Genomic DNA, 8,343 nt, shown 5'->3' with positions numbered 1-8,343 from the left:
TTATCACAGCCAGTTTAAGGTCTTGTAAAAGCGTTTACATTAATTTTGTTTATATTGTGACAATTTGTTCTTGTTTTGTATAGTTTGTGTTTTTTATCAAAGTCAATAACTTAAGCACTCTTAAAGATATTAAAATCAAATTAGGAATAGTTTGTCACCGTCATAAAATCTAATTGAGTTATTGATCGGAAACGATTTTCGCACTTAGTGTGATAGTGACCTTGACCTTTGACCTATTGACCCTAATGTCAATAGGGGTCATCTACGGTCCAAGGCCAATATACATGTGAAGAATCAAGCCAATCGGCGGTCAATTCGTTGACGAGTTATCGATCGGAAACAAACTGGTCTACGGTCATCCAGACTGGTCTACGGACATTGCATTTTCACACTTAGTGTGATAGTGACCTTGACCTTTGACCCAGTGACCCCAATTTCAATAAGGTTCATCTACTGCCTAAGGTCACTGCATATGTGAAGTATCAAGCCAATCGGTCAACTCGTAGACAAGTTATTGATCGAAAACGACTGGTCTACGGATATTCCTGGTCTACGGACAGACAGCCAGCAAAACAATATATCCCTGACACAACACAAAGAAAAAAAATATTTAAATTTCACTAAGGACAACATTTAATACAAGAATCAACCCTTGTTATGTTCGTATTAACATTAATGTGAACATTATCTCTTGAGATAATAAAAAATCCATATTATGGTATAAATAAAAGTTCTTGCTCTTAGAATGCGTTCAACCATATTTGTTATAATATTCTAACAACCGACAAAAACGTCACGCATTACAATATGTATACAAAGAGCACTTAATTTCTGGCTCTGACATTGGTTGTTGTCAGCGGCATCCGCTAAAAAATAAAATAGACAGATGGTATACATCAGGCCAAATATTTTATTCAAACATTCCTAATCTGTTGGTCCATCAACCATGAGTGTTTGTATCTGACCTGTCTACTGATAATACGGGTATCTAGCATGGCAACTGATAACACGACTTTTAGGATATTGCAATCAAGACACGAGTCATCTACCGGGGAAAATCTCGAACGATTGAACATTGTTCATTAACTTCGTATGACAATCTACTTATACACATGTTACGGTCTAGAATCAAATTCAATGTAAATTTGTTGCATCAGCATTGGTATAATTGTACGATTCAATACATGTTTACATCTGGTAAAAAATAACGCACATACACCTCACATTTCTCTGACATGCATACCAAGTTTCACGAAAATATCCTTTATTAATTTACAGTTATTGCAGTATTAAGTGTATTATATTTTTTAGAAACCGTTGCGTTGGATCGATCGCTGGAGAGTTTATCCAAACTCATGACATTACGTATTATAGATACCAAGTTTAATCAAGCCATCCTTCCAACCGATTCGAACCGATCCACCTGATCGGAGCCGATCCATCAATCGAACCATTCATCCGATCCATCTGATTCGAGACGATACACCTATCAATCCGATCCGACCCAATCCATCTCATCCGATCCATTTATCCATCCGATCCGAACCGATCTACACATCCATTCATCCATCTATCTGATCCGAACCGATAAATCCATCCGTCCATCTGGTCCGATCCAAACCGGTCCGATAAAATCCAACCATAGCCATCCTTCCTTTCCATCCATAGAGCCATTCCGATACAATCCGATCCTATCCATCGATCCATCCATACATTCATCTACCTTCTTTTTTCCAGTTATTTAACTTGTGAAGACCACCCATCGGATCCTTATGATTCGAGCCGATCCACCTACCCATCCAATCAGAACCGATTCTTCTGATCCGAGCCGATCTCTTCGATCCGATCTATCCATCCATTCATTCATCCATCCATCCATCCGAACCGATCCATCCATCCGATCCGATCTATCCATCCATATATTCATTCATCAATCCGATCCGATCTATCCGATCCGATCCGATAAAATCAAATCATATCCATCCTTCCTTTCCATCCATAGAGACGATCCGATACAATCCGATCCTATTCATCGATCCATCCATTCATCTACCTTCTTTTTCCAGTTATTAAACTTATGAAGACTATCCAACGGATCCATCTGACCTGAGCCGATCTAAACCGATCCATCCGATCCGATAAAATCCAAGCATATACATCCTTCCTTTCCATCCATAGAGCCGATCCGATACAATACGATCATTTCCATCCATCCATCCATCACTCCATAACACATAATAGGCAAGACAAACTATACATTAAAGCCGAATTTCATAAAATGCAGCAAAGACAAATTAGCGCCCCGAGCCGATAGTGACGTACATATTTTCCTACAATAACCGAAGCATTCGTCTTTGTATTAGGATCGGAGATAGTGTTCGTGTGTCGTATGAATAGATATCGTTGCAGAATTTCAAATAAACCGTTAAACTAAGTTTAGATGCACATCGTACATGTATGGTATACATGCTGGCGAATTCGGCTGTACAGCCGTTTTCAATTTCAGAATTAAATATTTGGCTTATCTCGCATTTTTCGACACATGTTCTTCTTAACTTTTATTTTAATTTATATTGAAATATATATATAATAAGTTTTTTACACAGTTTATATAAATTCATAAATATTTGACTAAATCGTATATATCCGCTTTAAACACACATACTTCGTTATAATTATAACGTATGATACTAATAATAATCACAGGTGGTTAGCGTGTGTATATGATATTAATTAGTAAAAACATCATTTTGAATGAAAAATAATCGAATTATGACGAAAAATGAACTTCTCTGAAAAAAAATCACTTTCAACTATATATATATATATATATATATATATATATATATATATATATATATATAACAAGGAATTCAACTCAAAATCACCCCAAAACAGAGTGCATCGCTTTGAACAGCAATAACTTCATCAATTGTGCAGCGATTTCCGTGAACATGGTCTTATTCAACGCAGAAATGAATTGCCTTTCTGAAAATGTACATATCTTGCAATAAGTTTAAGAATGCTGGGTCAAATAGCACGATACACAACTCGCATGGCCTACTCGTCATCGATCAGACCCGATGGAAGACTAAAATCATCACGGATTAAAGGGCATTTTCTCTGCAAAGTTCACGGATCTAGATACCATAATTCAATAAACCGTATGAAGAAAAAAATATGACCGTTCTTGCCGCTGCATTATGCATCAAAACTGACTGTCTAGCGCCGTTTGAACCTTTGTTGACATACATTTCAACTGGTCGACATTTTAACACACGAGCGATTCCACTGGTCCAATGCGAAGGTGTGTCTTTACTCCTGAAGATTTCATTCATTAATCGGGTCTGATCGTTGACGAGTAGGTCAAGCGAGTTGTGTATCGTGTTATTTCTTAAAATTTGACCCAGCATTAGTACAAATATTACAATATATGTACATTTCCAGGAAGAAAACTCCTTTCTGCGTTGAATAAGACCGTGTTTGTGGAAATCGCTTCACAATTGATGAAGTTATGGCTGTTCAACGCGATGCACCCTGTTTTCGGGTGATTTTGAGTTGAATACATTGTTGAATAAATATTTGATAGTGCAATTTATTGTTTCAGAGAAGTTGATTATTCGTTATTATTTGATTATTTTTCATTTCAAAACTGATGTTTTTACAAATTAATATCGTAGCCACACGCTAGCCATCTGTGATAATAATGCCATTTTTATGTTAAATTTTCAAGCAAATACGTTTTATATGCACGTTTCAATGCTGGTAGGGACGATTGATCAATACTTTATTTCCCGATATTAATTATTCAATACGATTTGCCGTATATTATATTATATTTTAATGTATATTTGAAGTAAACTGTTCAGTGATTTTTGTGACAAAAAATAATTGCGTACTTATAAAAGCAGTCCTCGTATTTTCACAAAATATAACAATAACAACGAAACTCTCCAAATTATTCAATCGTTTCGCGCTGCAACGCTTTTCCGGTTTTAAAATCGTCAAAGATGCAGTTAATGGATATTTTAGAGCATGGTAAATGTTCAGGATTACTGTTTCCTGAAAAATATCATAACTAAAACTAAAATTTGCGAATCTGAAACAACTTTTTATGCCCCCGGATCGAATGATCGGGGGTATATTGTTTTTGACCTGTCTGTCTGTCTGTCATTCTGTCCCAAAACTTTAACCTTGGTTACCCCCCGTTCACAAATAGCTAGACGCCGCTTCTACTACGATCAAAGAATGGCCGAAAACGTGGCCGATCGTGACGAATCGCAGGAGAAACGCAGTGGAGTCTTCATACGCGTAGTATGATCGCGGTAGAGTCTTCATGATCGGAGAGCTCTACGCTCTCGCCACGCTTAATTTGAACATGCTTAAAACAAGCGTAGCGGGATCGTGGCCAAATAGAATCGGTGTAAAGTCGTAAAAAGAGCGTAGTAGAAGCGCCGTAATCGTACAGGCAGCGCGGAAGCTTCGTGGAGAGATAATCATGATCGTAGTAAAAGCGCAGTAAAAGCTCTGCGTAGCGTCGTAGTATGATCTTGAATGTCGCGGCAGTAAGCGTTTGACGTAGGGGCATCGTAGAACGGTCGAAATGAAGACCATAATTTTCAAAATTGCTCGATTTCGACTCCGATCGGCCTCGATCCTTTTTTCAGATCGTGGCTTGATCGGGATGATCGTCGTAAAGTCGCAGCTATGTGAGAACGGGGGGATTAAAGTTTGATAACGTTTGCAATATTGAAGATAGCAACTTCATATTTGGCATGCACGTGTATCTCATGGAGCTGCACATTTTTAATGGTGGTGAAAAGTCAAGGTCTAGTTCATCCTTCAAGGTCAAAGGTCAAATATCATTGTATTTTTCTTTCCTAAAACTTTACACTTCGTTAAAGTTTGGTCATAACTTTTTGAATATTGAAGATAGCACTTTGATATTTGGCATGCATGTGTATCTCATGAAGCTGCATATTTTTAGTGGTGAAAGGTCAAGGTCTTGGTCATCCTTCAAGGTAACAAGTCAAAAAATACAATCCAAGGTGTGTAATAAGCTTTAAAAGATAATTTCTAAACCTTCCAAATGATATATTGAAATTTTATTTCAAAGCGGCGCAATAAGGGGCATTGTGTTTCTGACAAACACATCTCTTGTTTTAATTTTGTCAATTTACTTAAACGTGAAAAGGCCCCTTTAACAACCCACTGCGTCTCACGGAACTAGAAACATGACTTTGAGAACGGAATACGCTTGTGTTTGACGAACGTTTGTTTACTTTCCACATGACTATTTAAAATACAATAATGACGCCGAAATATTAACATAAATAGGTCCCAACAAACAGACTTATATTATAAAAAGATGTATTCACACAGAATGACCTTTTTTTCGTATAACATAAAGCGAGCTTTTTTCATTTATAAATAAATTATGCCGTTTTCTTCGATGCAAAAGTCAGATAAAACAAAAGATATTACTGGGTACACCATGAAGGGCCCTTTAAATGACAAACCGGTAGTACCTTTGCGAATTGTAGTGCCTTTACGAATTATGTTTCATGAATTGATAATTTAATTTTGTGTACATGTAAATATAAAATGTTTATTTATGCAATATAACAAAAATATTTATACATTTAATATGTAATGCTGTGTTTTGTTATTTAATATTTATAAATAAGTTTTTAATTTTCCCTTGATTGTCTGCAAGTTTAAAATCTGATTGTTCATATATGTTTAGTATAATTATGGTGATGCTAATAATTATTGTTCTGGGTATGTGCTTATTGTTATTATTGCTATTACTCTTGTGGTAAGGACCGTTTTCACTCAAAACTTCTTGAATATTCTATTTTTCATAGAGAATAAAACGTTAGCGAACCTTGCCATCACCAGGTAATTATTTTGGTAGCATGCATAACATAGGCACACGGCTTTTTCGGCGAAGCGGTATACGCCAGCTTTTCACCTTACCTGACCTTTGTAACTGTCCAATAAAATTCAAATAAAACCTCCCGCGGCTAGTTCAGAATGAATAGACTTCATTTATCCCATAGGCTGATTTGATCATTCCACCAGAACATTGAAAACATATCCGCGTCTTTGTAACACTGTTTTACTGCGTGTTCAGCATGAAACATTTTTATCTGTACACTCCTTTTAATTTCAGAGGCAACAGCGTTTTATACTTTAAGGCTATGTTCTAGAACATATTTAGTACTGACTTCCATATTCCTGTCAACATGTTAAAATGTTAAAGTATAAAGAGCAGTGAAAGCGTGGTCTCACTTTAATGCATTGCATTTCAACCCGCGAGGTATCACGGGTCAGTTTGCGGTTAGTGTGTGGTCTATTTACAGGTCATAGCTGCGTCTTCGAATACGCTTATGTGCTGACCTAAGTTCACGGCCAGTAAAATAATCGTTATATAATATAGACGCTATCCGTGAACTAGATGAACTGGAATTTTCTTTAGACCAGAAAGATGTTAAGTGAAAATATTCAGCGATATTATAATGGTTTGTCAATTATAGATTCTTAATGTGTTTTCAATAATACCATGATACATATTATTTTTAATTATTTTAACAAGAATTATTACACTATATATTGACTAATGTATTAAGCTTGAGCGCAATGATTCTCGATACTGTTAATAATCGAATCAAATAGCAATGCCCGACAAACCACTAAAACAGATTTGTTCGAAGAACGCGCGTATAAATATTTAACGGAAACTTAGCGTGTGGCCGGTTGACTCATATGTTTGAATTTCACTTCCATTCTTGTTTTGGTTTTCTGTTTCGTATCTATATGTTTATTACCAGCAATACGTAATAATGTAAAATAAGCCGCGAAAACTCCGCGTAACATCCCGTACTGCGTGTGATGCAGCTAGGAACTGCACAGTAAAAGATATTCGCTATCCTTGATCTCATTTACCTTTCACAAACTCCAACTACAATCAACGCCGTATATCTTTTTTTAAAAGATATTTCTTGTTTTAGCTCTGCTCCAAGCTGGGTGTAGAGATTTCTGCAAAACAGCATGGCGTGCCGCAGAATGGCAGCTGGTGTTATACGCAAGCATGTGCTAGATGAACATTATAGTAACCGAGTTATTTTATTAACGAGTTGACAACGAATTCGTGGTAACATGGGTAAATAATATCAGATTTCTAACAGCATAATATATTGTTATTTAACGGGCAAAAAACAATTCGCTTACCCGTATGTACACATTGTTTTGTAAATTTTGGCTGCATTTCCATATTTCAGCACTCGTGTTTGCACATTTTCCTCATCGTATACAATTCCCAAATTAACTCTAGCTAAACGAATGTTAAACAAAATCTCAAACATTTGCTTCGAAATCCCTGTACCGGTCGCTCGGATGTACGGTGGCATAGAGGTGACAATCACTTCTCTTTTTTAAAATTGCTCTCCTATTTTTTCTATCTCGTGGCCACGAGTTAGCTATGTCGTGGCCACGAGATAAAAAAAGAGGAGTGCAAAACTAAATATAAGCGGCGTACAATTAAAAAAGAGCGGTGCAGTAAATAAAGGCAGAGTGCATTAAACAAAAGAGGAGAGAATTTTCGCTATCTCGAGATCCCGAGTTATTCAGCCAATCAAATTTTGCGTAACATGTGTAAATATTCTGTACACATATATATAGCTGGTCAAAACCGGCAAGGCTCTGATATAACATAGCATACTACTATAATTACTACTATTGCTGCTACTACTACTTCTGCTGTTGTTGTTGCTGCTGTTACTACTACTACTACTACTACTATTACTACTACTACTACTACTACTACTACTACTTCTACTACTACTTCTACTACTACTACTGCTTCTACTACTACTACTACTTCTACTACTACTACTACTACTTCTACTACTACTACTACTACTACTACTACTACTACTACTACTACTACTACTACTACTATTACTACTACTACTACTACTACTACTACTACTACTACTACTACTACTACTACTACAACTACTACAATATCACTACTACTACTACTACTACTACTACTACTACTACTACTACTACTACTACTACTACTACTACTACTACTACTACTACTACCACTACTACTACTACTACTACTGCGACAACTACTACTTTTTGGTTAAGGGTTTATGCACTAAAGATTTTTGCAAATGTATTTCAATAACTTGAGATATTTGCAAAAAATAAAGTCTTAACGGTGTGATTACATTTTGTCCAGCCCGTGTGTAAACACTTGCAAACCCCGTTGATTATGCACCATGGCAATAGTATGGTTAATATTCGGTGCACTTTCATCTGGACTTCTGA

At 36.3% G+C, this 8,343-nt stretch overlaps 1 protein-coding gene across 1 annotated transcript in view; it reads left to right on the top strand.

Moving 5' to 3' along the window:
* Nucleotides 1-8,343, top strand: part of LOC127838617 (uncharacterized) — a 414,202-nt gene that overhangs the window by 189,310 nt on the left and 216,549 nt on the right. The gene's annotated exons all lie outside the window — the stretch shown is intronic.

The sequence above is a fragment of the Dreissena polymorpha genome, chromosome 7, assembly GCF_020536995.1.
Source record: "Dreissena polymorpha isolate Duluth1 chromosome 7, UMN_Dpol_1.0, whole genome shotgun sequence".
Lineage (NCBI taxonomy): Eukaryota > Metazoa > Mollusca > Bivalvia > Myida > Dreissenidae > Dreissena > Dreissena polymorpha.
The sequence above is the reverse complement of the archived record's forward strand: the minus strand, read 5'-3'. Positions and strand labels throughout refer to the sequence as shown.